Raw genomic sequence first — 27,500 nt, forward strand, 5'->3', positions numbered from 1 at the left:
GCTCTGAGCGGGGCGTTCTGTCTACAAGACCTTTTTAAGGAGCCAGCAAAAAAGTGAAGAGAAAGGAAAGCACAAAAGCACCTTGTCTTACTAAGCACAGGAAAGGGCAGCCGGCAACCGGACGTCAAAGTGGAAAAGCAGCAAGTGAGAGGCCTGTCTCTGCCTACGGCCACACCACCCTGAACACGCCCGATCTCGTCTGATCTCGGAAGCTAAGCAGGGTTGGGCCTGGTTAGTACTTGGATGGGAGACCGCCTGGGAATACCAGGTGCTGTAGGCTTTTGCCTTTTCTTACTTCCACCAGCAGGGGTCACTCTCCTCTATGCCTTTTTTCCATTCCTTTTTTCACAAGCGCACACATGCTCCTTTCTTCTTTTCATTTGCTTTCTCTCTTGCGCTATTTAATCCTTGCAAAATACCAGCATCCTTCTCATCACCGTGGGCCTCCAGCATTGTTGCTTATTTACTTTTAATACTAGGCTTCTTTTCACCAGGACCAGCGACTCCCGCATGACTGGAGGCAACCACCGCTGACCTGGAGGCAACCACCGGTAACCTGGAGGCCAGTTTACAGCACAACCCAAGCAAAACACCTTTGCAGGCCACACGACCCCCCCGAAGAGCAGCTCAAATTCACTCGCAACCATCTCACCCTCTTCCTTCATTCACTCCTGGGCGTTTCGCTCCACCCCAAGTTGCGGGTCCAGCTTGCTCTTTCTGTCACATCCCCGCGATGAACGGTTTAGCCTGCAGGAGACCCTGCGCCGAGCCATTTTTAAACACATCTGATGCGGCAGGTGTTTCATTGCTCAACAAACAACACCTATAGGGACGGCACAGCCTATGCATCGGTCCTTCGGAGACCGCCCCAGAACGGCCAGAGTTCTCGTCCCCATGCGAGCCTGAGGAAGGCTGGCCAGGCGATGGGCCAAGCAGCGTCTACTGGCCATACCACCGTGGATACGTCCGATCTCGGAAGCAAAGCAGAGATGGGTTCGGAAATACTTGGTTGGGACACCTCCTGAGAACACCAGGTATTGTAGACAATTTTGATGACGTTTTGCCATCTTGCCCAGCTCGGCTAGCATTGAGTGGCGCCTTGCTGGACACCGACCTTACGTAAAGTAGAGGCTGGAAGTCCCAAGCATCCCAAGCCCCCCAAGACCTCTAAGATAAGGACGCAACCCCGCCGCCTCTACCAGGCCTCACACCGAGCTCCTTGCCACGGCTAGGAGTGCTTATTGACCCCGCAGCCGGCCGTATGCAAATGATGGCGTTAAAAGCATCTCGCGCTGTGAAGGGGCCAGGCTTTCAGCAGCTGCCCAGGGGATGGTTTTAGAGGGCGACCGCCTAACGAGGGCCAGCAGAAGTAACGTCTTCTTCTTCAAAGAATCTTGTGTAACTAACCCAATCAGACAGCTGCCCAGGAGCTAACCTCAGTGCTAGGAAGGAGCGGGAGGGAATTGAGGGGGTGGTTCCTGCTAAGGCCCTGAAATAATAATAAGACAGGCAGGAGAGTCTGACGCATGGTGGCGGAAAAGCTGCAGGTGCAAATAGGGAATGTGGTCTCGTGCGAGCAACTTGTGCATGCTCGCTGTGTGTGAGTGTGCGCTTCCTAGGTACGGCGCGCTGCAGACAGTCAAAAGGGTTGCTCCCTTTCATTAAAAGTTAATCCCCGGCTGCAGGCTATTAGAAAGCAACTAACCGCGCTCTACTCACCCTACCCAGGTCTACCGGTGAGTCTCGCCGCTGCTCCCGGCCTGTGGCATTGGCCGCGACGCTGACGTTCCGTCGACAGCGCGGCAGCCGATCAGTGAGCTCAGCGGCTCTGAGCGGGGCGTTCTGTCTACAAGACCTTTTTAAGGAGCCAGCAAAAAAGTGAAGAGAAAGGAAAGCACAAAAGCACCTTGTCTTACTAAGCACTGGAAAGGGCAGCCGGCAACCGGACGTCAAAGTGGAAAAGCAGCAAGTGAGAGGCCTGTCTCTGCCTACGGCCACACCACCCTGAACACGCCCGATCTCGTCTGATCTCGGAAGCTAAGCAGGGTTGGGCCTGGTTAGTACTTGGATGGGAGACCGCCTGGGAATACCAGGTGCTGTAGGCTTTTGCCTTTTCTTACTTCCACCAGCAGGGGTCACTCTCCTCTATGCCTTTTTTCCATTCCTTTTTTCACAAGCGCACACATGCTCCTTTCTTCTTTTCATTTGCTTTCTCTCTTGCGCTATTTAATCCTTGCAAAATACCAGCATCCTTCTCATCACCGTGGGCCTCCAGCATTGTTGCTTATTTACTTTTAATACTAGGCTTCTTTTCACCAGGACCAGCGACTCCCGCATGACTGGAGGCAACCACCGCTGACCTGGAGGCAACCACCGGTAACCTGGAGGCCAGTTTACAGCACAACCCAAGCAAAACACCTTTGCAGGCCACACGACCCCCCCGAAGAGCAGCTCAAATTCACTCGCAACCATCTCACCCTCTTCCTTCATTCACTCCTGGGCGTTTCGCTCCACCCCAAGTTGCGGGTCCAGCTTGCTCTTTCTGTCACATCCCCGCGATGAACGGTTTAGCCTGCAGGAGACCCTGCGCCGAGCCATTTTTAAACACATCTGATGCGGCAGGTGTTTCATTGCTCAACAAACAACACCTATGGGGACGGCACAGCCTATGCATCGGTCCTTCGGAGACCGCCCCAGAACGGCCAGAGTTCTCGTCCCCACGCGAGCCTGAGGAAGGCTGGCCGGGCGATGGGCCAAGCAGCGTCTACTGGCCATACCACCTTGGATATGTCCGATCTCGGAAGCAAAGCAGAGATGGGTTCGGAAATACTTGGTTGGGACACCTCCTGAGAACACCAGGTATTGTAGACAATTTTGATGACGTTTTGCCATCTTGCCCAGCTCGGCTAGCATTGAGTGGCGCCTTGCTGGACACCGACCTTACGTAAAGTAGAGGCTGGAAGTCCCAAGCATCCCAAGCCCCCCAAGACCTCTAAGATAAGGACGCAACCCCGCCGCCTCTACCAGACCTCACACCGAGCTCCTTGCCACGGCTAGGAGTGCTTATTGACCCCGCAGCCGGCCGTATGCAAATGATGGCGTTAAAAGCATCTCGCGCTGTGAAGGGGCCAGGCTTTCAGCAGCTGCCCAGGGGATGGTTTTAGAGGGCGACCGCCTAACGAGGGCCAGCAGAAGTAACGTCTTCTTCTTCAAAGAATCTTGTGTAACTAACCCAATCAGACAGCTGCCCAGGAGCTAACCTCAGTGCTAGGAAGGAGCGGGAGGGAATTGAGGGGGTGGTTCCTGCTAAGGCCCTGAAATAATAATAAGACAGGCAGGAGAGTCTGACGCATGGTGGCGGAAAAGCTGCAGGTGCAAATAGGGAATGTGGTCTCGTGCGAGCAACTTGTGCATGCTCGCTGTGTGTGAGTGTGCGCTTCCTAGGTACGGCGCGCTGCAGACAGTCAAAAGGGTTGCTCCCTTTCATTAAAAGTTAATCCCCGGCTGCAGGCTATTAGAAAGCAACTAACCGCGCTCTACTCACCCTACCCAGGTCTACCGGTGAGTCTCGCCGCTGCTCCCGGCCTGTGGCATTGGCCGCGACGCTGACGTTCCGTCGACAGCGCGGCAGCCGATCAGTGAGCTCAGCGGCTCTGAGCGGGGCGTTCTGTCTACAAGACCTTTTTAAGGAGCCAGCAAAAAAGTGAAGAGAAAAGAAAGCACAAAAGCACCTTGTCTTACTAAGCACTGGAAAGGGCAGCCGGCAACCGGACGTCAAAGTGGAAAAGCAGCAAGTGAGATGCCTGTCTCTGCCTACGGCCACACCACCCTGAACACGCCCGATCTCGTCTGATCTTGGAAGCTAAGCAGGGTCAGGCCTGGTTAGTACTTGGATGGGAGACCGCCTGGGAATACCAGGTGCTGTAGGCTTTTGCCTTTTCTTACTTCCACCAGCAGGGGTCACTCTCCTCTATGCCTTTTTTCCATTCCTTTTTTCACAAGCGCACACATGCTCCTTTCTTCTTTTCATTTGCTTTCTCTCTTGCGCTATTTAATCCTTGCAAAATACCAGCATCCTTCTCATCACCGTGGGCCTCCAGCATTGTTGCTTATTTACTTTTAATACTAGGCTTCTTTTCACCAGGACCAGCGACTCCCGCATGACTGGAGGCAACCACCGCTGACCTGGAGGCAACCACCGGTAACCTGGAGGCCAGTTTACAGCACAACCCAAGCAAAACACCTTTGCAGGCCACACGACCCCCCCGAAGAGCAGCTCAAATTCACTCGCAACCATCTCACCCTCTTCCTTCATTCACTCGTGGGCGTTTCGCTCCACCCCAAGTTGCGGGTCCAGCTTGCTCTTTCTGTCACATCCCCGCGATGAACGGTTTAGCCTGCAGGAGACCCTGCGCCGAGCCATTTTTAAACACATCTGATGCGGCAGGTGTTTCATTGCTCAACAAACAACACCTATAGGGACGGCACAGCCTATGCATCGGTCCTTCGGAGACCGCCCCAGAACGGCCAGAGTTCTCGTCCCCACGCGAGCCTGAGGAAGGCTGGCCAGCCGATGGGCCAAGCAGCGTCTACTGGCCATACCACCGTGGATACGTCCGATCTCGGAAGCAAAGCAGAGATGGGTTCGGAAATACTTGGTTGGGACACCTCCTGAGAACACCAGGTATTGTAGACAATTTTGATGACGTTTTGCCATCTTGCCCAGCTCGGCTAGCATTGAGTGGCGCCTTGCAGGACACCGACCTTACGTAAAGTAGAGGCTGGAAGTCCCAAGCATCCCAAGCCCCCCAAGACCTCTAAGATAAGGACGCAACCCCGCCGCCTCTACCAGGCCTCACACCGAGCTCCTTGCCACGGCTAGGAGTGCTTATTGACCCCGCAGCCGGCCGTATGCAAATGATGGCGTTAAAAGCATCTCGCGCTGTGAAGGGGCCAGGCTTTCAGCAGCTGCCCAGGGGATGGTTTTAGAGGGCGACCGCCTAACGAGGGCCAGCAGAAGTAACGTCTTCTTCTTCAAAGAATCTTGTGTAACTAACCCAATCAGACAGCTGCCCAGGAGCTAACCTCAGTGCTAGGAAGGAGCGGGAGGGAATTGAGGGGGTGGTTCCTGCTAAGGCCCTGAAATAATAATAAGACAGGCAGGAGAGTCTGACGCATGGTGGCGGAAAAGCTGCAGGTGCAAATAGGGAATGTGGTCTCGTGCGAGCAACTTGTGCATGCTCGCTGTGTGTGAGTGTGCGCTTCCTAGGTACGGCGCGCTGCAGACAGTCAAAAGGGTTGCTCCCTTTCATTAAAAGTTAATCCCCGGCTGCAGGCTATTAGAAAGCAACTAACCGCGCTCTACTCACCCTACCCAGGTCTACCGGTGAGTCTCGCCGCTGCTCCCGGCCTGTGGCATTGGCCGCGACGCTGACGTTCCGTCGACAGCGCGGCAGCCGATCAGTGAGCTCAGCGGCTCTGAGCGGGGCGTTCTGTCTACAAGACCTTTTTAAGGAGCCAGCAAAAAAGTGAAGAGAAAGGAAAGCACAAAAGCACCTTGTCTTACTAAGCACTGGAAAGGGCAGCCGGCAACCGGACGTCAAAGTGGAAAAGCAGCAAGTGAGAGGCCTGTCTCTGCCTACGGCCACACCACCCTGAACACGCCCGATCTTGTCTGATCTTGGAAGCTAAGCAGGGTCGGGCCTGGTTAGTACTTGGATGGGAGACCGCCTGGGAATACCAGGTGCTGTAGGCTTTTGCCTTTTCTTACTTCCACCAGCAGGGGTCACTCTCCTCTATGCCTTTTTTCCATTCCTTTTTTCACAAGCGCACACATGCTCCTTTCTTCTTTTCATTTGCTTTCTCTCTTGCGCTATTTAATCCTTGCAAAATACCAACATCCTTCTCATCACCGTGGGCCTCCAGCATTGTTGCTTATTTACTTTTAATACTAGGCTTCTTTTCACCAGGACCAGCGACTCCCGCATGACTGGAGGCAACCACCGCTGACCTGGAGGCAACCACCGGTAACCTGGAGGCCAGTTTACAGCACAACCCAAGCAAAACACCTTTGCAGGCCACACGACCACCCCGAAGAGCAGCTCAAATTCACTCGCAACCATCTCACCCTCTTCCTTCATTCACTCCTGGGCGTTTCGCTCCACCCCAAGTTGCGGGTCCAGCTTGCTCTTTCTGTCACATCCCCGCGATGAACGGTTTAGCCTGCAGGAGACCCTGCGCCGAGCCATTTTTAAACACATCTGATGCGGCAGGTGTTTCATTGCTCAACAAACAACACCTATAGGGACGGCACAGCCTATGCATCGGTCCTTCGGAGACCGCCCCAGAACGGCCAGAGTTCTCGTCCCCACGCGAGCCTGAGGAAGGCTGGCCAGGCGATGGGCCAAGCAGCGTCTACTGGCCATACCACCGTGGATACGTCCGATCTCGGAAGCAAAGCAGAGATGGGTTCGGAAATACTTGGTTGGGACACCTCCTGAGAACACCAGGTATTGTAGACAATTTTGATGACGTTTTGCCATCTTGCCCAGCTCGGCTAGCATTGAGTGGCGCCTTGCTGGACACCGACCTTACGTAAAGTAGAGGCTGGAAGTCCCAAGCATCCCAAGCCCCCCAAGACCTCTAAGATAAGGACGCAACCCCGCCGCCTCTACCAGGTCTCACACTGAGCTCCTTGCCACGGCTAGGAGTGCTTATTGACCCCGCAGCCGGCCGTATGCAAATGATGGCGTTAAAAGCATCTCGCGCTGTGAAGGGGCCAGGCTTTCAGCAGCTGCCCAGGGGATGGTTTTAGAGGGCGACCGCCTAACGAGGGCCAGCAGAAGTAACGTCTTCTTCTTCAAAGAATCTTGTGTAACTAACCCAATCAGACAGCTGCCCAGGAGCTAACCTCAGTGCTAGGAAGGAGCGGGAGGGAATTGAGGGGGTGGTTCCTGCTAAGGCCCTGAAATAATAATAAGACAGGCAGGAGAGTCTGACGCATGGTGGCGGAAAAGCTGCAGGTGCAAATAGGGAATGTGGTCTCGTGCGAGCAACTTGTGCATGCTCGCTGTGTGTGAGTGTGCGCTTCCTAGGTACGGCGCGCTGCAGACAGTCAAAAGGGTTGCTCCCTTTCATTAAAAGTTAATCCCCGGCTGCAGGCTATTAGAAAGCAACTAACCGCGCTCTACTCACCCTACCCAGGTCTACCGGTGAGTCTCGCCGCTGCTCCCGGCCTGTGGCATTGGCCGCGACGCTGACGTTCCGTCGACAGCGCGGCAGCCGATCAGTGAGCTCAGCGGCTCTGAGCGGGGCGTTCTGTCTACAAGACCTTTTTAAGGAGCCAGCAAAAAAGTGAAGAGAAAGGAAAGCACAAAAGCACCTTGTCTTACTAAGCACAGGAAAGGGCAGCCGGCAACCGGACGTCAAAGTGGAAAAGCAGCAAGTGAGAGGCCTGTCTCTGCCTACGGCCACACCACCCTGAACACGCCCGATCTCGTCTGATCTCGGAAGCTAAGCAGGGTTGGGCCTGGTTAGTGCTTGGATGGGAGACCGCCTGGGAATACCAGGTGCTGTAGGCTTTTGCCTTTTCTTACTTCCACCAGCAGGGGTCACTCTCCTCTATGCCTTTTTTCCATTCCTTTTTTCACAAGCGCACACATGCTCCTTTCTTCTTTTCATTTGCTTTCTCTCTTGCGCTATTTAATCCTTGCAAAATACCAGCATCCTTCTCATCACCGTGGGCCTCCAGCATTGTTGCTTATTTACTTTTAATACTAGGCTTCTTTTCACCAGGACCAGCGACTCCCGCATGACTGGAGGCAACCACCGCTGACCTGGAGGCAACCACCGGTAACCTGGAGGCCAGTTTACAGCACAACCCAAGCAAAACACCTTTGCAGGCCACACGACCCCCCCGAAGAGCAGCTCAAATTCACTCGCAACCATCTCACCCTCTTCCTTCATTCACTCCTGGGCGTTTCGCTCCACCCCAAGTTGCGGGTCCAGCTTGCTCTTTCTGTCACATCCCCGCGATGAACGGTTTAGCCTGCAGGAGACCCTGCGCCGAGCCATTTTTAAACACATCTGATGCGGCAGGTGTTTCATTGCTCAACAAACAACACCTATAGGGACGGCACAGCCTATGCATCGGTCCTTCGGAGACCGCCCCAGAACGGCCAGAGTTCTCGTCCCCACGCGAGCCTGAGGAAGGCTGGCCGGGCGATGGGCCAAGCAGCGTCTACTGGCCATACCATCTTGGATACGTCCGATCTCGGAAGCAAAGCAGAGATGGGTTCGGAAATACTTGGTTGGGACACCTCCTGAGAACACCAGGTATTGTAGACAATTTTGATGACGTTTTGCCATCTTGCCCAGCTCGGCTAGCATTGAGTGGCGCCTTGCTGGACACCGACCTTACGTAAAGTAGAGGCTGGAAGTCCCAAGCATCCCAAGCCCCCCAAGACCTCTAAGATAAGGACGCAACCCCGCCGCCTCTACCAGGCCTCACACCGAGCTCCTTGCCACGGCTAGGAGTGCTTATTGACCCCGCAGCCGGCCGTATGCAAATGATGGCGTTAAAAGCATCTCGCGCTGTGAAGGGGCCAGGCTTTCAGCAGCTGCCCAGGGGATGGTTTTAGAGGGCGACCGCCTAACGAGGGCCAGCAGAAGTAACGTCTTCTTCTTCAAAGAATCTTGTGTAACTAACCCAATCAGACAGCTGCCCAGGAGCTAACCTCAGTGCTAGGAAGGAGCGGGAGGGAATTGAGGGGGTGGTTCCTGCTAAGGCCCTGAAATAATAATAAGACAGGCAGGAGAGTCTGACGCATGGTGGCGGAAAAGCTGCAGGTGCAAATAGGGAATGTGGTCTCGTGCGAGCAACTTGTGCATGCTCGCTGTGTGTGAGTGTGCGCTTCCTAGGTACGGCGCGCTGCAGACAGTCAAAAGGGTTGCTCCCTTTCATTAAAAGTTAATCCCCGGCTGCAGGCTATTAGAAAGCAACTAACCGCGCTCTACTCACCCTACCCAGGTCTACCGGTGAGTCTCGCCGCTGCTCCCGGCCTGTGGCATTGGCCGCGACGCTGACGTTCCGTCGACAGCGCGGCAGCCGATCAGTGAGCTCAGCGGCTCTGAGCGGGGCGTTCTGTCTACAAGACCTTTTTAAGGAGCCAGCAAAAAAGTGAAGAGAAAAGAAAGCACAAAAGCACCTTGTCTTACTAAGCACTGGAAAGGGCAGCCGGCAACCGGACGTCAAAGTGGAAAAGCAGCAAGTGAGAGGCCGGTCTCTGCCTACGGCCACACCACCCTGAACACGCCCGATCTCGTCTGATCTTGGAAGCTAAGCAGGGTCGGGCCTGGTTAGTACTTGGATGGGAGACCGCCTGGGAATACCAGGTGCTGTAGGCTTTTGCCTTTTCTTACTTCCACCAGCAGGGGTCACTCTCCTCTATGCCTTTTTTCCATTCCTTTTTTCACAAGCGCACACATGCTCCTTTCTTCTTTTCATTTGCTTTCTCTCTTGCGCTATTTAATCCTTGCAAAATACCAGCATCCTTCTCATCACCGTGGGCCTCCAGCATTGTTGCTTATTTACTTTTAATACTAGGCTTCTTTTCACCAGGACCAGCGACTCCCGCATGACTGGAGGCAACCACCGCTGACCTGGAGGCAACCACCGGTAACCTGGAGGCCAGTTTACAGCACAACCCAAGCAAAACACCTTTGCAGGCCACACGACCCCCCCGAAGAGCAGCTCAAATTCACTCGCAACCATCTCACCCTCTTCCTTCATTCACTCCTGGGCGTTTCGCTCCACCCCAAGTTGCGGGTCCAGCTTGCTCTTTCTGTCACATCCCCGCGATGAACGGTTTAGCCTGCAGGAGACCCTGCGCCGAGCCATTTTTAAACACATCTGATGCGGCAGGTGTTTCATTGCTCAACAAACAACACCTATGGGGACGGCACAGCCTATGCATCGGTCCTTCGGAGACCGCCCCAGAACGGCCAGAGTTCTCGTCCCCACGCGAGCCTGAGGAAGGCTGGCCGGGCGATGGGCCAAGCAGCGTCTACTGGCCATACCATCTTGGATACGTCCGATCTCGGAAGCAAAGCAGAGATGGGTTCGGAAATACTTGGTTGGGACACCTCCTGAGAACACCAGGTATTGTAGACAATTTTGATGACGTTTTGCCATCTTGCCCAGCTCGGCTAGCATTGAGTGGCGCCTTGCTGGACACCGACCTTACGTAAAGTAGAGGCTGGAAGTCCCAAGCATCCCAAGCCCCCCAAGACCTCTAAGATAAGGACGCAACCCCGCCGCCTCTACCAGACCTCACACCGAGCTCCTTGCCACGGCTAGGAGTGCTTATTGACCCCGCAGCCGGCCGTATGCAAATGATGGCGTTAAAAGCATCTCGCGCTGTGAAGGGGCCAGGCTTTCAGCAGCTGCCCAGGGGATGGTTTTAGAGGGCGACCGCCTAACGAGGGCCAGCAGAAGTAACGTCTTCTTCTTCAAAGAATCTTGTGTAACTAACCCAATCAGACAGCTGCCCAGGAGCTAACCTCAGTGCTAGGAAGGAGCGGGAGGGAATTGAGGGGGTGGTTCCTGCTAAGGCCCTGAAATAATAATAAGACAGGCAGGAGAGTCTGACGCATGGTGGCGGAAAAGCTGCAGGTGCAAATAGGGAATGTGGTCTCGTGCGAGCAACTTGTGCATGCTCGCTGTGTGTGAGTGTGCGCTTCCTAGGTACGGCGCGCTGCAGACAGTCAAAAGGGTTGCTCCCTTTCATTAAAAGTTAATCCCCGGCTGCAGGCTATTAGAAAGCAACTAACCGCGCTCTACTCACCCTACCCAGGTCTACCGGTGAGTCTCGCCGCTGCTCCCGGCCTGTGGCATTGGCCGCGACGCTGACGTTCCGTCGACAGCGCGGCAGCCGATCAGTGAGCTCAGCGGCTCTGAGCGGGGCGTTCTGTCTACAAGACCTTTTTAAGGAGCCAGCAAAAAAGTGAAGAGAAAAGAAAGCACAAAAGCACCTTGTCTTACTAAGCACTGGAAAGGGCAGCCGGCAACCGGACGTCAAAGTGGAAAAGCAGCAAGTGAGAGGCCAGTCTCTGCCTACGGCCACACCACCCTGAACACGCCCGATCTCGTCTGATCTTGGAAGCTAAGCAGGGTCGGGCCTGGTTAGTACTTGGATGGGAGACCGCCTGGGAATACCAGGTGCTGTAGGCTTTTGCCTTTTCTTACTTCCACCAGCAGGGGTCACTCTCCTCTATGCCTTTTTTCCATTCCTTTTTTCACAAGCGCACACATGCTCCTTTCTTCTTTTCATTTGCTTTCTCTCTTGCGCTATTTAATCCTTGCAAAATACCAGCATCCTTCTCATCACCGTGGGCCTCCAGCATTGTTGCTTATTTACTTTTAATACTAGGCTTCTTTTCACCAGGACCAGCGACTCCCGCATGACTGGAGGCAACCACCGCTGACCTGGAGGCAACCACCGGTAACCTGGAGGCCAGTTTACAGCACAACCCAAGCAAAACACCTTTGCAGGCCACACGACCCCCCCGAAGAGCAGCTCAAATTCACTCGCAACCATCTCACCCTCTTCCTTCATTCACTCCTGGGCGTTTCGCTCCACCCCAAGTTGCGGGTCCAGCTTGCTCTTTCTGTCACATCCCCGCGATGAACGGTTTAGCCTGCAGGAGACCCTGCGCCGAGCCATTTTTAAACACATCTGATGCGGCAGGTGTTTCATTGCTCAACAAACAACACCTATGGGGACGGCACAGCCTATGCATCGGTCCTTCGGAGACCGCCCCAGAACGGCCAGAGTTCTCGTCCCCACGCGAGCCTGAGGAAGGCTGGCCGGGCGATGGGCCAAGCAGCGTCTACTGGCCATACCATCTTGGATACGTCCGATCTCGGAAGCAAAGCAGAGATGGGTTCGGAAATACTTGGTTGGGACACCTCCTGAGAACACCAGGTATTGTAGACAATTTTGATGACGTTTTGCCATCTTGCCCAGCTCGGCTAGCATTGAGTGGCGCCTTGCTGGACACCGACCTTACGTAAAGTAGAGGCTGGAAGTCCCAAGCATCCCAAGCCCCCCAAGACCTCTAAGATAAGGACGCAACCCCGCCGCCTCTACCAGACCTCACACCGAGCTCCTTGCCACGGCTAGGAGTGCTTATTGACCCCGCAGCCGGCCGTATGCAAATGATGGCGTTAAAAGCATCTCGCGCTGTGAAGGGGCCAGGCTTTCAGCAGCTGCCCAGGGGATGGTTTTAGAGGGCGACCGCCTAACGAGGGCCAGCAGAAGTAACGTCTTCTTCTTCAAAGAATCTTGTGTAACTAACCCAATCAGACAGCTGCCCAGGAGCTAACCTCAGTGCTAGGAAGGAGCGGGAGGGAATTGAGGGGGTGGTTCCTGCTAAGGCCCTGAAATAATAATAAGACAGGCAGGAGAGTCTGACGCATGGTGGCGGAAAAGCTGCAGGTGCAAATAGGGAATGTGGTCTCGTGCGAGCAACTTGTGCATGCTCGCTGTGTGTGAGTGTGCGCTTCCTAGGTACGGCGCGCTGCAGACAGTCAAAAGGGTTGCTCCCTTTCATTAAAAGTTAATCCCCGGCTGCAGGCTATTAGAAAGCAACTAACCGCGCTCTACTCACCCTACCCAGGTCTACCGGTGAGTCTCGCCGCTGCTCCCGGCCTGTGGCATTGGCCGCGACGCTGACGTTCCGTCGACAGCGCGGCAGCCGATCAGTGAGCTCAGCGGCTCTGAGCGGGGCGTTCTGTCTACAAGACCTTTTTAAGGAGCCAGCAAAAAAGTGAAGAGAAAAGAAAGCACAAAAGCACCTTGTCTTACTAAGCACTGGAAAGGGCAGCCGGCAACCGGACGTCAAAGTGGAAAAGCAGCAAGTGAGATGCCTGTCTCTGCCTACGGCCACACCACCCTGAACACGCCCGATCTCGTCTGATCTCGGAAGCTAAGCAGGGTCAGGCCTGGTTAGTACTTGGATGGGAGACCGCCTGGGAATACCAGGTGCTGTAGGCTTTTGCCTTTTCTTACTTCCACCAGCAGGGGTCACTCTCCTCTATGCCTTTTTTCCATTCCTTTTTTCACAAGCGCACACATGCTCCTTTCTTCTTTTCATTTGCTTTCTCTCTTGCGCTATTTAATCCTTGCAAAATACCAGCATCCTTCTCATCACCGTGGGCCTCCAGCATTGTTGCTTATTTACTTTTAATACTAGGCTTCTTTTCACCAGGACCAGCGACTCCCGCATGACTGGAGGCAACCACCGCTGACCTGGAGGCAACCACCGGTAACCTGGAGGCCAGTTTACAGCACAACCCAAGCAAAACACCTTTGCAGGCCACACGACCCCCCCGAAGAGCAGCTCAAATTCACTCGCAACCATCTCACCCTCTTCCTTCATTCACTCCTGGGCGTTTCGCTCCACCCCAAGTTGCGGGTCCAGCTTGCTCTTTCTGTCACATCCCCGCGATGAACGGTTTAGCCTGCAGGAGACCCTGCGCCGAGCCATTTTTAAACACATCTGATGCGGCAGGTGTTTCATTGCTCAACAAACAACACCTATAGGGACGGCACAGCCTATGCATCGGTCCTTCGGAGACCGCCCCAGAACGGCCAGAGTTCTCGTCCCCACGCGAGCCTGAGGAAGGCTGGCCAGGCGATGGGCCAAGCAGCGTCTACTGGCCATACCACCGTGGATACGTCCGATCTCGGAAGCAAAGCAGAGATGGGTTCGGAAATACTTGGTTGGGACACCTCCTGAGAACACCAGGTATTGTAGACAATTTTGATGACGTTTTGCCATCTTGCCCAGCTCGGCTAGCATTGAGTGGCGCCTTGCTGGACACCGACCTTACGTAAAGTAGAGGCTGGAAGTCCCAAGCATCCCAAGCCCCCCAAGACCTCTAAGATAAGGACGCAACCCCGCCGCCTCTACCAGGCCTCACACTGAGCTCCTTGCCACGGCTAGGAGTGCTTATTGACCCCGCAGCCGGCCGTATGCAAATGATGGCGTTAAAAGCATCTCGCGCTGTGAAGGGGCCAGGCTTTCAGCAGCTGCCCAGGGGATGGTTTTAGAGGGCGACCGCCTAACGAGGGCCAGCAGAAGTAACGTCTTCTTCTTCAAAGAATCTTGTGTAACTAACCCAATCAGACAGCTGCCCAGGAGCTAACCTCAGTGCTAGGAAGGAGCGGGAGGGAATTGAGGGGGTGGTTCCTGCTAAGGCCCTGAAATAATAATAAGACAGGCAGGAGAGTCTGACGCATGGTGGCGGAAAAGCTGCAGGTGCAAATAGGGAATGTGGTCTCGTGCGAGCAACTTGTGCATGCTCGCTGTGTGTGAGTGTGCGCTTCCTAGGTACGGCGCGCTGCAGACAGTCAAAAGGGTTGCTCCCTTTCATTAAAAGTTAATCCCCGGCTGCAGGCTATTAGAAAGCAACTAACCGCGCTCTACTCACCCTACCCAGGTCTACCGGTGAGTCTCGCCGCTGCTCCCGGCCTGTGGCATTGGCCGCGACGCTGACGTTCCGTCGACAGCGCGGCAGCCGATCAGTGAGCTCAGCGGCTCTGAGCGGGGCGTTCTGTCTACAAGACCTTTTTAAGGAGCCAGCAAAAAAGTGAAGAGAAAGGAAAGCACAAAAGCACCTTGTCTTACTAAGCACTGGAAAGGGCAGCCGGCAACCGGACGTCAAAGTGGAAAAGCAGCAAGTGAGAGGCCTGTCTCTGCCTACGGCCACACCACCCTGAACACGCCCGATCTCGTCTGATCTCGGAAGCTAAGCAGGGTTGGGCCTGGTTAGTACTTGGATGGGAGACCGCCTGGGAATACCAGGTGCTGTAGGCTTTTGCCTTTTCTTACTTCCACCAGCAGGGGTCACTCTCCTCTATGCCTTTTTTCCATTCCTTTTTTCACAAGCGCACACATGCTCCTTTCTTCTTTTCATTTGCTTTCTCTCTTGCGCTATTTAATCCTTGCAAAATACCAGCATCCTTCTCATCACCGTGGGCCTCCAGCATTGTTGCTTATTTACTTTTAATACTAGGCTTCTTTTCACCAGGACCAGCGACTCCCGCATGACTGGAGGCAACCACCGCTGACCTGGAGGCAACCACCGGTAACCTGGAGGCCAGTTTACAGCACAACCCAAGCAAAACACCTTTGCAGGCCACACGACCCCCCCGAAGAGCAGCTCAAATTCACTCGCAACCATCTCACCCTCTTCCTTCATTCACTCCTGGGCGTTTCGCTCCACCCCAAGTTGCGGGTCCAGCTTGCTCTTTCTGTCACATCCCCGCGATGAACGGTTTAGCCTGCAGGAGACCCTGCGCCGAGCCATTTTTAAACACATCTGATGCGGCAGGTGTTTCATTGCTCAACAAACAACACCTATAGGGACGGCACAGCCTATGCATCGGTCCTTCGGAGACCGCCCCAGAACGGCCAGAGTTCTCGTCCCCACGCGAGCCTGAGGAAGGCTGGCCGGGCGATGGGCCAAGCAGCGTCTACTGGCCATACCACCTTGGATACGTCCGATCTCGGAAGCAAAGCAGAGATGGGTTCGGAAATACTTGGTTGGGACACCTCCTGAGAACACCAGGTATTGTAGACAATTTTGATGACGTTTTACCATCTTGCCCAGCTCGGCTAGCATTGAGTGGCGCCTTGCTGGACACCGACCTTACGTAAAGTAGAGGCTGGAAGTCCCAAGCATCCCAAGCCCCCCAAGACCTCTAAGATAAGGACGCAACCCCGCCGCCTCTACCAGGCCTCACACCGAGCTCCTTGCCACGGCTAGGAGTGCTTATTGACCCCGCAGCCGGCCGTATGCAAATGATGGCGTTAAAAGCATCTCGCGCTGTGAAGGGGCCAGGCTTTCAGCAGCTGCCCAGGGGATGGCTTTAGAGGGCGACCGCCTAACGAGGGCCAGCAGAAGTAACGTCTTCTTCTTCAAAGAATCTTGTGTAACTAACCCAATCAGACAGCTGCCCAGGAGCTAACCTCAGTGCTAGGAAGGAGCGGGAGGGAATTGAGGGGGTGGTTACTGCTAAGGCCCTGAAATAATAATAAGACAGGCAGGAGAGTCTGACGCATGGTGGCGGAAAAGCTGCAGGTGCAAATAGGGAATGTGGTCTCGTGCGAGCAACTTGTGCATGCTCGCTGTGTGTGAGTGTGCGCTTCCTAGGTACGGCGCGCTGCAGACAGTCAAAAGGGTTGCTCCCTTTCATTAAAAGTTAATCCCCGGCTGCAGGCTATTAGAAAGCAACTAACCGCGCTCTACTCACCCTACCCAGGTCTACCGGTGAGTCTCGCCGCTGCTCCCGGCCTGTGGCATTGGCCGCGACGCTGACGTTCCGTCGACAGCGCGGCAGCCGATCAGTGAGCTCAGCGGCTCTGAGCGGGGCGTTCTGTCTACAAGACCTTTTTAAGGAGCCAGCAAAAAAGTGAAGAGAAAAGAAAGCACAAAAGCACCTTGTCTTACTAAGCACTGGAAAGGGCAGCCGGCAACCGGACGTCAAAGTGGAAAAGCAGCAAGTGAGAGGCCTGTCTCTGCCTACGGCCACACCACCCTGAACACGCCCGATCTCGTCTGATCTCGGAAGCTAAGCAGGGTCGGGCCTGGTTAGTACTTGGATGGGAGACCGCCTGGTAATCAAAGGTGCTGTAGGCTTTTGCCTTTTCTTACTTCCACCAGCAGGGGTCACTCTCCTCTATGCCTTTTTTCCATTCCTTTTTTCACAAGCGCACACATGCTCCTTTCTTCTTTTCATTTGCTTTCTCTCTTGCGCTATTTAATCCTTGCAAAATACCAGCATCCTTCTCATCACCGTGGGCCTCCAGCATTGTTGCTTATTTACTTTTAATACTAGGCTTCTTTTCACCAGGACCAGCGACTCCCGCATGACTGGAGGCAACCACCGCTGACCTGGAGGCAACCACCGGTAACCTGGAGGCCAGTTTACAGCACAACCCAAGCAAAACACCTTTGCAGGCCACACGACCCCCCCGAAGAGCAGCTCAAATTCACTCGCAACCATCTCACCCTCTTCCTTCATTCACTCCTGGGCGTTTCGCTCCACCCCAAGTTGCGGGTCCAGCTTGCTCTTTCTGTCACATCCCCGCGATGAACGGTTTAGCCTGCAGGAGACCCTGCGCCGAGCCATTTTTAAACACATCTGATGCGGCAGGTGTTTCATTGCTCAACAAACAACACCTATGGGGACGGCACAGCCTATGCATCGGTCCTTCGGAGACCGCCCCAGAACGGCCAGAGTTCTCGTCCCCACGCGAGCCTGAGGAAGGCTGGCCGGGCGATGGGCCAAGCAGCGTCTACTGGCCATACCACCTTGGATACGTCCGATCTCGGAAGCAAAGCAGAGATGGGTTCGGAAATACTTGGTTGGGACACCTCCTGAGAACACCAGGTATTGTAGACAATTTTGATGACGTTTTGCCATCTTGCCCAGCTCGGCTAGCATTGAGTGGCGCCTTGCTGGACACCGACCTTACGTAAAGTAGAGGCTGGAAGTCCCAAGCATCCCAAGCCCCCCAAGACCTCTAAGATAAGGACGCAACCCCGCCGCCTCTACCAGACCTCACACCGAGCTCCTTGCCACGGCTAGGAGTGCTTATTGACCCCGCAGCCGGCCGTATGCAAATGATGGCGTTAAAAGCATCTCGCGCTGTGAAGGGGCCAGGCTTTCAGCAGCTGCCCAGGGGATGGTTTTAGAGGGCGACCGCCTAACGAGGGCCAGCAGAAGTAACGTCTTCTTCTTCAAAGAATCTTGTGTAACTAACCCAATCAGACAGCTGCCCAGGAGCTAACCTCAGTGCTAGGAAGGAGCGGGAGGGAATTGAGGGGGTGGTTCCTGCTAAGGCCCTGAAATAATAATAAGACAGGCAGGAGAGTCTGACGCATGGTGGCGGAAAAGCTGCAGGTGCAAATAGGGAATGTGGTCTCGTGCGAGCAACTTGTGCATGCTCGCTGTGTGTGAGTGTGCGCTTCCTAGGTACGGCGCGCTGCAGACAGTCAAAAGGGTTGCTCCCTTTCATTAAAAGTTAATCCCCGGCTGCAGGCTATTAGAAAGCAACTAACCGCGCTCTACTCACCCTACCCAGGTCTACCGGTGAGTCTCGCCGCTGCTCCCGGCCTGTGGCATTGGCCGCGACGCTGACGTTCCGTCGACAGCGCGGCAGCCGATCAGTGAGCTCAGCGGCTCTGAGCGGGGCGTTCTGTCTACAAGACCTTTTTAAGGAGCCAGCAAAAAAGTGAAGAGAAAAGAAAGCACAAAAGCACCTTGTCTTACTAAGCACTGGAAAGGGCAGCCGGCAACCGGACGTCAAAGTGGAAAAGCAGCAAGTGAGATGCTTGTCTCTGCCTACGGCCACACCACCCTGAACACGCCCGATCTCGTCTGATCTCGGAAGCTAAGCAGGGTCAGGCCTGGTTAGTACTTGGATGGGAGACCGCCTGGGAATACCAGGTGCTGTAGGCTTTTGCCTTTTCTTACTTCCACCAGCAGGGGTCACTCTCCTCTATGCCTTTTTTCCATTCCTTTTTTCACAAGCGCACACATGCTCCTTTCTTCTTTTCATTTGCTTTCTCTCTTGCGCTATTTAATCCTTGCAAAATACCAGCATCCTTCTCATCACCGTGGGCCTCCAGCATTGTTGCTTATTTACTTTTAATACTAGGCTTCTTTTCACCAGGACCAGCGACTCCCGCATGACTGGAGGCAACCACCGCTGACCTGGAGGCAACCACCGGTAACCTGGAGGCCAGTTTACAGCACAACCCAAGCAAAACACCTTTGCAGGCCACACGACCCCCCCGAAGAGCAGCTCAAATTCACTCGCAACCATCTCACCCTCTTCCTTCATTCACTCCTGGGCGTTTCGCTCCACCCCAAGTTGCGGGTCCAGCTTGCTCTTTCTGTCACATCCCCGCGATGAACGGTTTAGCCTGCAGGAGACCCTGCGCCGAGCCATTTTTAAACACATCTGATGCGGCAGGTGTTTCATTGCTCAACAAACAACACCTATAGGGACGGCACAGCCTATGCATCGGTCCTTCGGAGACCGCCCCAGAACGGCCAGAGTTCTCGTCCCCACGCGAGCCTGAGGAAGGCTGGCCAGGCGATGGGCCAAGCAGCGTCTACTGGCCATACCACCGTGGATACGTCCGATCTCGGAAGCAAAGCAGAGATGGGTTCGGAAATACTTGGTTGGGACACCTCCTGAGAACACCAGGTATTGTAGACAATTTTGATGACGTTTTGCCATCTTGCCCAGCTCGGCTAGCATTGAGTGGCGCCTTGCAGGACACCGACCTTACGTAAAGTAGAGGCTGGAAGTCCCAAGCATCCCAAGCCCCCCAAGACCTCTAAGATAAGGACGCAACCCCGCCGCCTCTACCAGGCCTCACACCGAGCTCCTTGCCACGGCTAGGAGTGCTTATTGACCCCGCAGCCGGCCGTATGCAAATGATGGCGTTAAAAGCATCTCGCGCTGTGAAGGGGCCAGGCTTTCAGCAGCTGCCCAGGGGATGGTTTTAGAGGGCGACCGCCTAACGAGGGCCAGCAGAAGTAACGTCTTCTTCTTCAAAGAATCTTGTGTAACTAACCCAATCAGACAGCTGCCCAGGAGCTAACCTCAGTGCTAGGAAGGAGCGGGAGGGAATTGAGGGGGTGGTTCCTGCTAAGGCCCTGAAATAATAATAAGACAGGCAGGAGAGTCTGACGCATGGTGGCGGAAAAGCTGCAGGTGCAAATAGGGAATGTGGTCTCGTGCGAGCAACTTGTGCATGCTCGCTGTGTGTGAGTGTGCGCTTCCTAGGTACGGCGCGCTGCAGACAGTCAAAAGGGTTGCTCCCTTTCATTAAAAGTTAATCCCCGGCTGCAGGCTATTAGAAAGCAACTAACCGCGCTCTACTCACCCTACCCAGGTCTACCGGTGAGTCTCGCCGCTGCTCCCGGCCTGTGGCATTGGCCGCGACGCTGACGTTCCGTCGACAGCGCGGCAGCCGATCAGTGAGCTCAGCGGCTCTGAGCGGGGCGTTCTGTCTACAAGACCTTTTTAAGGAGCCAGCAAAAAAGTGAAGAGAAAGGAAAGCACAAAAGCACCTTGTCTTACTAAGCACTGGAAAGGGCAGCCGGCAACCGGACGTCAAAGTGGAAAAGCAGCAAGTGAGAGGCCTGTCTCTGCCTACGGCCACACCACCCTGAACACGCCCGATCTTGTCTGATCTCAGAAGCTAAGCAGGGTTGGGCCTGGTTAGTACTTGGATGGGAGACCACCTGGGAATACCAGGTGCTGTAGGCTTTTGCCTTTTCTTACTTCCACCAGCAGGGGTCACTCTCCTCTATGCCTTTTTTCCATTCCTTTTTTCACAAGCGCACACATGCTCCTTTCTTCTTTTCATTTGCTTTCTCTCTTGCGCTATTTAATCCTTGCAAAATACCAACATCCTTCTCATCACCGTGGGCCTCCAGCATTGTTGCTTATTTACTTTTAATACTAGGCTTCTTTTCACCAGGACCAGCGACTCCCGCATGACTGGAGGCAACCACCGCTGACCTGGAGGCAACCACCGGTAACCTGGAGGCCAGTTTACAGCACAACCCAAGCAAAACACCTTTGCAGGCCACACGACCACCCCGAAGAGCAGCTCAAATTCACTCGCAACCATCTCACCCTCTTCCTTCATTCACTCCTGGGCGTTTCGCTCCACCCCAAGTTGCGGGTCCAGCTTGCTCTTTCTGTCACATCCCCGCGATGAACGGTTTAGCCTGCAGGAGACCCTGCGCCGAGCCATTTTTAAACACATCTGATGCGGCAGGTGTTTCATTGCTCAACAAACAACACCTATAGGGACGGCACAGCCTATGCATCGGTCCTTCGGAGACCGCCCCAGAACGGCCAGAGTTCTCGTCCCCACGCGAGCCTGAGGAAGGCTAGCCAGGCGATGGGCCAAGCAGCGTCTACTGGCCATACCACCGTGGATACGTCCGATCTCGGAAGCAAAGCAGAGATGGGTTCGGAAATACTTGGTTGGGACACCTCCTGAGAACACCAGGTATTGTAGACAATTTTGATGACGTTTTGCCATCTTGCCCAGCTCGGCTAGCATTGAGTGGCGCCTTGCTGGACACCGACCTTACGTAAAGTAGAGGCTGGAAGTCCCAAGCATCCCAAGCCCCCCAAGACCTCTAAGATAAGGACGCAACCCCGCCGCCTCTACCAGGCCTCACACTGAGCTCCTTGCCACGGCTAGGAGTGCTTATTGACCCCGCAGCCGGCCGTATGCAAATGATGGCGTTAAAAGCATCTCGCGCTGTGAAGGGGCCAGGCTTTCAGCAGCTGCCCAGGGGATGGTTTTAGAGGGCGACCGCCTAACGAGGGCCAGCAGAAGTAACGTCTTCTTCTTCAAAGAATCTTGTGTAACTAACCCAATCAGACAGCTGCCCAGGAGCTAACCTCAGTGCTAGGAAGGAGCGGGAGGGAATTGAGGGGGTGGTTCCTGCTAAGGCCCTGAAATAATAATAAGACAGGCAGGAGAGTCTGACGCATGGTGGCGGAAAAGCTGCAGGTGCAAAGAGGGAATGTGGTCTCGTGCGAGCAACTTGTGCATGCTCGCTGTGTGTGAGTGTGCGCTTCCTAGGTACGGCGCGCTGCAGACAGTCAAAAGGGTTGCTCCCTTTCATTAAAAGTTAATCCCCGGCTGCAGGCTATTAGAAAGCAACTAACCGCGCTCTACTCACCCTACCCAGGTCTACCGGTGAGTCTCGCCGCTGCTCCCGGCCTGTGGCATTGGCCGCGACGCTGACGTTCCGTCGACAGCGCGGCAGCCGATCAGTGAGCTCAGCGGCTCTGAGCGGGGCGTTCTGTCTACAAGACCTTTTTAAGGAGCCAGCAAAAAAGTGAAGAGAAAGGAAAGCACAAAAGCACCTTGTCTTACTAAGCACAGGAAAGGGCAGCCGGCAACCGGACGTCAAAGTGGAAAAGCAGCAAGTGAGAGGCCTGTCTCTGCCTACGGCCACACCACCCTGAACACGCCCGATCTCGTCTGATCTCGGAAGCTAAGCAGGGTTGGGCCTGGTTAGTACTTGGATGGGAGACCGCCTGGGAATACCAGGTGCTGTAGGCTTTTGCCTTTTCTTACTTCCACCAGCAGGGGTCACTCTCCTCTATGCCTTTTTTCCATTCCTTTTTTCACAAGCGCACACATGCTCCTTTCTTCTTTTCATTTGCTTTCTCTCTTGCGCTATTTAATCCTTGCAAAATACCAGCATCCTTCTCATCACCGTGGGCCTCCAGCATTGTTGCTTATTTACTTTTAATACTAGGCTTCTTTTCACCAGGACCAGCGACTCCCGCATGACTGGAGGCAACCACCGCTGACCTGGAGGCAACCACCGGTAACCTGGAGGCCAGTTTACAGCACAACCCAAGCAAAACACCTTTGCAGGCCACACGACCCCCCCGAAGAGCAGCTCAAATTCACTCGCAACCATCTCACCCTCTTCCTTCATTCACTCCTGGGCGTTTCGCTCCACCCCAAGTTGCGGGTCCAGCTTGCTCTTTCTGTCACATCCCCGCGATGAACGGTTTAGCCTGCAGGAGACCCTGCGCCGAGCCATTTTTAAACACATCTGATGCGGCAGGTGTTTCATTGCTCAACAAACAACACCTATAGGGACGGCACAGCCTATGCATCGGTCCTTCGGAGACCGCCCCAGAACGGCCAGAGTTCTCGTCCCCACGCGAGCCTGAGGAAGGCTGGCCGGGCGATGGGCCAAGCAGCGTCTACTGGCCATACCATCTTGGATACGTCCGATCTCGGAAGCAAAGCAGAGATGGGTTCGGAAATACTTGGTTGGGACACCTCCTGAGAACACCAGGTATTGTAGACAATTTTGATGACGTTTTGCCATCTTGCCCAGCTCGGCTAGCATTGAGTGGCGCCTTGCTGGACACCGACCTTACGTAAAGTAGAGGCTGGAAGTCCCAAGCATCCCAAGCCCCCCAAGACCTCTAAGATAAGGACGCAACCCCGCCGCCTCTACCAGGCCTCACACCGAGCTCCTTGCCACGGCTAGGAGTGCTTATTGACCCCGCAGCCGGCCGTATGCAAATGATGGCGTTAAAAGCATCTCGCGCTGTGAAGGGGCCAGGCTTTCAGCAGCTGCCCAGGGGATGGTTTTAGAGGGCGACCGCCTAACGAGGGCCAGCAGAAGTAACGTCTTCTTCTTCAAAGAATCTTGTGTAACTAACCCAATCAGACAGCTGCCCAGGAGCTAACCTCAGTGCTAGGAAGGAGCGGGAGGGAATTGAGGGGGTGGTTCCTGCTAAGGCCCTGAAATAATAATAAGACAGGCAGGAGAGTCTGACGCATGGTGGCGGAAAAGCTGCAGGTGCAAATAGGGAATGTGGTCTCGTGCGAGCAACTTGTGCATGCTCGCTGTGTGTGAGTGTGCGCTTCCTAGGTACGGCGCGCTGCAGACAGTCAAAAGGGTTGCTCCCTTTCATTAAAAGTTAATCCCCGGCTGCAGGCTATTAGAAAGCAACTAACCGCGCTCTACTCACCCTACCCAGGTCTACCGGTGAGTCTCGCCGCTGCTCCCGGCCTGTGGCATTGGCCGCGACGCTGACGTTCCGTCGACAGCGCGGCAGCCGATCAGTGAGCTCAGCGGCTCTGAGCGGGGCGTTCTGTCTACAAGACCTTTTTAAGGAGCCAGCAAAAAAGTGAAGAGAAAAGAAAGCACAAAAGCACCTTGTCTTACTAAGCACTGGAAAGGGCAGCCGGCAACCGGACGTCAAAGTGGAAAAGCAGCAAGTGAGATGCCTGTCTCTGCCTACGGCCACACCACCCTGAACACGCCCGATCTCGTCTGATCTCGGAAGCTAAGCAGGGTCAGGCCTGGTTAGTACTTGGATGGGAGACCGCCTGGGAATACCAGGTGCTGTAGGCTTTTGCCTTTTCTTACTTCCACCAGCAGGGGTCACTCTCCTCTATGCCTTTTTTCCATTCCTTTTTTCACAAGCGCACACATGCTCCTTTCTTCTTTTCATTTGCTTTCTCTCTTGCGCTATTTAATCCTTGCAAAATACCAGCATCCTTCTCATCACCGTGGGCCTCCAGCATTGTTGCTTATTTACTTTTAATACTAGGCTTCTTTTCACCAGGACCAGCGACTCCCGCATGACTGGAGGCAACCACCGCTGACCTGGAGGCAACCACCGGTAACCTGGAGGCCAGTTTACAGCACAACCCAAGCAAAACACCTTTGCAGGCCACACGACCACCCCGAAGAGCAGCTCAAATTCACTCGCAACCATCTCACCCTCTTCCTTCATTCACTCCTGGGCGTTTCGCTCCACCCCAAGTTGCGGGTCCAGCTTGCTCTTTCTGTCACATCCCCGCGATGAACGGTTTAGCCTGCAGGAGACCCTGCGCCGAGCCATTTTTAAACACATCTGATGCGGCAGGTGTTTCATTGCTCAACAAACAACACCTATAGGGACGGCACAGCCTATGCATCGGTCCTTCGGAGACCGCCCCAGAACGGCCAGAGTTCTCGTCCCCACGCGAGCCTGAGGAAGGCTGGCCAGGCGATGGGCCAAGCAGCGTCTACTGGCCATACCACCGTGGATACGTCCGATCTCGGAAGCAAAGCAGAGATGGGTTCGGAAATACTTGGTTGGGACACCTCCTGAGAACACCAGGTATTGTAGACAATTTTGATGACGTTTTGCCATCTTGCCCAGCTCGGCTAGCATTGAGTGGCGCCTTGCTGGACACCGACCTTACGTAAAGTAGAGGCTGGAAGTCCCAAGCATCCCAAGCCCCCCAAGACCTCTAAGATAAGGACGCAACCCCGCCGCCTCTACCAGGCCTCACACTGAGCTCCTTGCCACGGCTAGGAGTGCTTATTGACCCCGCAGCCGGCCGTATGCAAATGATGGCGTTAAAAGCATCTCGCGCTGTGAAGGGGCCAGGCTTTCAGCAGCTGCCCAGGGGATGGTTTTAGAGGGCGACCGCCTAACGAGGGCCAGCAGAAGTAACGTCTTCTTCTTCAAAGAATCTTGTGTAACTAACCCAATCAGACAGCTGCCCAGGAGCTAACCTCAGTGCTAGGAAGGAGCGGGAGGGAATTGAGGGGGTGGTTCCTGCTAAGGCCCTGAAATAATAATAAGACAGGCAGGAGAGTCTGACGCATGGTGGCGGAAAAGCTGCAGGTGCAAATAGGGAATGTGGTCTCGTGCGAGCAACTTGTGCATGCTCGCTGTGTGTGAGTGTGCGCTTCCTAGGTACGGCGCGCTGCAGACAGTCAAAAGGGTTGCTCCCTTTCATTAAAAGTTAATCCCCGGCTGCAGGCTATTAGAAAGCAACTAACCGCGCTCTACTCACCCTACCCAGGTCTACCGGTGAGTCTCGCCGCTGCTCCCGGCCTGTGGCATTGGCCGCGACGCTGACGTTCCGTCGACAGCGCGGCAGCCGATCAGTGAGCTCAGCGGCTCTGAGCGGGGCGTTCTGTCTACAAGACCTTTTTAAGGAGCCAGCAAAAAAGTGAAGAGAAAGGAAAGCACAAAAGCACCTTGTCTTACTAAGCACAGGAAAGGGCAGCCGGCAACCGGACGTCAAAGTGGAAAAGCAGCAAGTGAGAGGCCTGTCTCTGCCTACGGCCACACCACCCTGAACACGCCCGATCTCGTCTGATCTCGGAAGCTAAGCAGGGTTGGGCCTGGTTAGTACTTGGATGGGAGACCGCCTGGGAATACCAGGTGCTGTAGGCTTTTGCCTTTTCTTACTTCCACCAGCAGGGGTCACTCTCCTCTATGCCTTTTTTCCATTCCTTTTTTCACAAGCGCACACATGCTCCTTTCTTCTTTTCATTTGCTTTCTCTCTTGCGCTATTTAATCCTTGCAAAATACCAGCATCCTTCTCATCACCGTGGGCCTCCAGCATTGTTGCTTATTTACTTTTAATACTAGGCTTCTTTTCACCAGGACCAGCGACTCCCGCATGACTGGAGGCAACCACCGCTGACCTGGAGGCAACCACCGGTAACCTGGAGGCCAGTTTACAGCACAACCCAAGCAAAACACCTTTGCAGGCCACACGACCCCCCCGAAGAGCAGCTCAAATTCACTCGCAACCATCTCACCCTCTTCCTTCATTCACTCCTGGGCGTTTCGCTCCACCCCAAGTTGCGGGTCCAGCTTGCTCTTTCTGTCACATCCCCGCGATGAACGGTTTAGCCTGCAGGAGACCCTGCGCCGAGCCATTTTTAAACACATCTGATGCGGCAGGTGTTTCATTGCTCAACAAACAACACCTATAGGGACGGCACAGCCTATGCATCGGTCCTTCGGAGACCGCCCCAGAACGGCCAGAGTTCTCGTCCCCACGCGAGCCTGAGGAAGGCTGGCCGGGTGATGGGCCAAGCAGCGTCTACTGGCCATACCATCTTGGATACGTCCGATCTCGGAAGCAAAGCAGAGATGGGTTCGGAAATACTTGGTTGGGACACCTCCTGAGAACACCAGGTATTGTAGACAATTTTGATGACGTTTTGCCATCTTGCCCAGCTCGGCTAGCATTGAGTGGCGCCTTGCTGGACACCGACCTTACGTAAAGTAGAGGCTGGAAGTCCCAAGCATCCCAAGCCCCCCAAGACCTCTAAGATAAGGACGCAACCCCGCCGCCTCTACCAGGCCTCACACCGAGCTCCTTGCCACGGCTAGGAGTGCTTATTGACCCCGCAGCCGGCCGTATGCAAATGATGGCGTTAAAAGCATCTCGCGCTGTGAAGGGGCCAGGCTTTCAGCAGCTGCCCAGGGGATGGTTTTAGAGGGCGACCGCCTAACGAGGGCCAGCAGAAGTAACGTCTTCTTCTTCAAAGAATCTTGTGTAACTAACCCAATCAGACAGCTGCCCAGGAGCTAACCTCAGTGCTAGGAAGGAGCGGGAGGGAATTGAGGGGGTGGTTCCTGCTAAGGCCCTGAAATAATAATAAGACAGGCAGGAGAGTCTGACGCATGGTGGCGGAAAAGCTGCAGGTGCAAATAGGGAATGTGGTCTCGTGCGAGCAACTTGTGCATGCTCGCTGTGTGTGAGTGTGCGCTTCCTAGGTACAGCGCGCTGCAGACAGTCAAAAGGGTTGCTCCCTTTCATTAAAAGTTAATCCCCGGCTGCAGGCTATTAGAAAGCAACTAACCGCGCTCTACTCACCCTACCCAGGTCTACCGGTGAGTCTCGCCGCTGCTCCCGGCCTGTGGCATTGGCCGCGACGCTGACGTTCCGTCGACAGCGCGGCAGCCGATCAGTGAGCTCAGCGGCTCTGAGCGGGGCGTTCTGTCTACAAGACCTTTTTAAGGAGCCAGCAAAAAAGTGAAGAGAAAGGAAAGCACAAAAGCACCTTGTCTTACTAAGCACTGGAAAGGGCAGCCGGCAACCGGACGT

General features: G+C 54.6%; 15 non-coding genes across 15 annotated transcripts; all 15 read left to right on the top strand.

Annotated features, from left to right (window-relative positions):
• The first annotated feature begins 161 nt into the window (after positions 1 to 161).
• On the top strand, positions 162 to 280 carry LOC141268574 (5S ribosomal RNA). The gene has a single exon (XR_012321419.1). It is a non-coding gene; the product is annotated as a 5S ribosomal RNA (ribosomal RNA).
• A 1,706-nt stretch (positions 281 to 1,986) lies between these two features.
• LOC141268690 (5S ribosomal RNA) lies at positions 1,987 to 2,105 on the top strand. Its single transcript, XR_012321430.1, has one exon. It is a non-coding gene; the product is annotated as a 5S ribosomal RNA (ribosomal RNA).
• Positions 2,106 to 3,811: 1,706 nt separating this feature from the next.
• Positions 3,812 to 3,930, top strand: LOC141266180 (5S ribosomal RNA). Its single transcript, XR_012320234.1, has one exon. It is a non-coding gene; the product is annotated as a 5S ribosomal RNA (ribosomal RNA).
• Positions 3,931 to 5,636: 1,706 nt separating this feature from the next.
• LOC141270445 (5S ribosomal RNA) lies at positions 5,637 to 5,755 on the top strand. Its single transcript, XR_012321681.1, has one exon. It is a non-coding gene; the product is annotated as a 5S ribosomal RNA (ribosomal RNA).
• A 1,706-nt stretch (positions 5,756 to 7,461) lies between these two features.
• Positions 7,462 to 7,580, top strand: LOC141268263 (5S ribosomal RNA). Its single transcript, XR_012321386.1, has one exon. It is a non-coding gene; the product is annotated as a 5S ribosomal RNA (ribosomal RNA).
• A 1,706-nt stretch (positions 7,581 to 9,286) lies between these two features.
• LOC141268146 (5S ribosomal RNA) lies at positions 9,287 to 9,405 on the top strand. The gene has a single exon (XR_012321375.1). It is a non-coding gene; the product is annotated as a 5S ribosomal RNA (ribosomal RNA).
• Positions 9,406 to 11,111: 1,706 nt separating this feature from the next.
• LOC141268158 (5S ribosomal RNA) lies at positions 11,112 to 11,230 on the top strand. Its single transcript, XR_012321376.1, has one exon. It is a non-coding gene; the product is annotated as a 5S ribosomal RNA (ribosomal RNA).
• A 1,706-nt stretch (positions 11,231 to 12,936) lies between these two features.
• LOC141268906 (5S ribosomal RNA) lies at positions 12,937 to 13,055 on the top strand. Its single transcript, XR_012321454.1, has one exon. It is a non-coding gene; the product is annotated as a 5S ribosomal RNA (ribosomal RNA).
• Positions 13,056 to 14,761: 1,706 nt separating this feature from the next.
• On the top strand, positions 14,762 to 14,880 carry LOC141268808 (5S ribosomal RNA). Its single transcript, XR_012321444.1, has one exon. It is a non-coding gene; the product is annotated as a 5S ribosomal RNA (ribosomal RNA).
• A 1,706-nt stretch (positions 14,881 to 16,586) lies between these two features.
• LOC141266993 (5S ribosomal RNA) lies at positions 16,587 to 16,705 on the top strand. The gene has a single exon (XR_012321012.1). It is a non-coding gene; the product is annotated as a 5S ribosomal RNA (ribosomal RNA).
• Positions 16,706 to 18,411: 1,706 nt separating this feature from the next.
• On the top strand, positions 18,412 to 18,530 carry LOC141268918 (5S ribosomal RNA). Its single transcript, XR_012321455.1, has one exon. It is a non-coding gene; the product is annotated as a 5S ribosomal RNA (ribosomal RNA).
• Positions 18,531 to 20,236: 1,706 nt separating this feature from the next.
• LOC141270407 (5S ribosomal RNA) lies at positions 20,237 to 20,355 on the top strand. The gene has a single exon (XR_012321643.1). It is a non-coding gene; the product is annotated as a 5S ribosomal RNA (ribosomal RNA).
• Positions 20,356 to 22,061: 1,706 nt separating this feature from the next.
• Positions 22,062 to 22,180, top strand: LOC141268924 (5S ribosomal RNA). Its single transcript, XR_012321456.1, has one exon. It is a non-coding gene; the product is annotated as a 5S ribosomal RNA (ribosomal RNA).
• Positions 22,181 to 23,886: 1,706 nt separating this feature from the next.
• Positions 23,887 to 24,005, top strand: LOC141268931 (5S ribosomal RNA). Its single transcript, XR_012321457.1, has one exon. It is a non-coding gene; the product is annotated as a 5S ribosomal RNA (ribosomal RNA).
• Positions 24,006 to 25,711: 1,706 nt separating this feature from the next.
• LOC141269038 (5S ribosomal RNA) lies at positions 25,712 to 25,830 on the top strand. Its single transcript, XR_012321467.1, has one exon. It is a non-coding gene; the product is annotated as a 5S ribosomal RNA (ribosomal RNA).
• The last annotated feature ends 1,670 nt before the right edge of the window (positions 25,831 to 27,500 follow it).

This window comes from Phyllobates terribilis, unplaced genomic scaffold (genome assembly GCF_046119375.1).
Source record: "Phyllobates terribilis strain yellow unplaced genomic scaffold, ASM4611937v1 Scaffold_4__5_contigs__length_816908805, whole genome shotgun sequence".
Classification (NCBI taxonomy): domain Eukaryota; kingdom Metazoa; phylum Chordata; class Amphibia; order Anura; family Dendrobatidae; genus Phyllobates; species Phyllobates terribilis.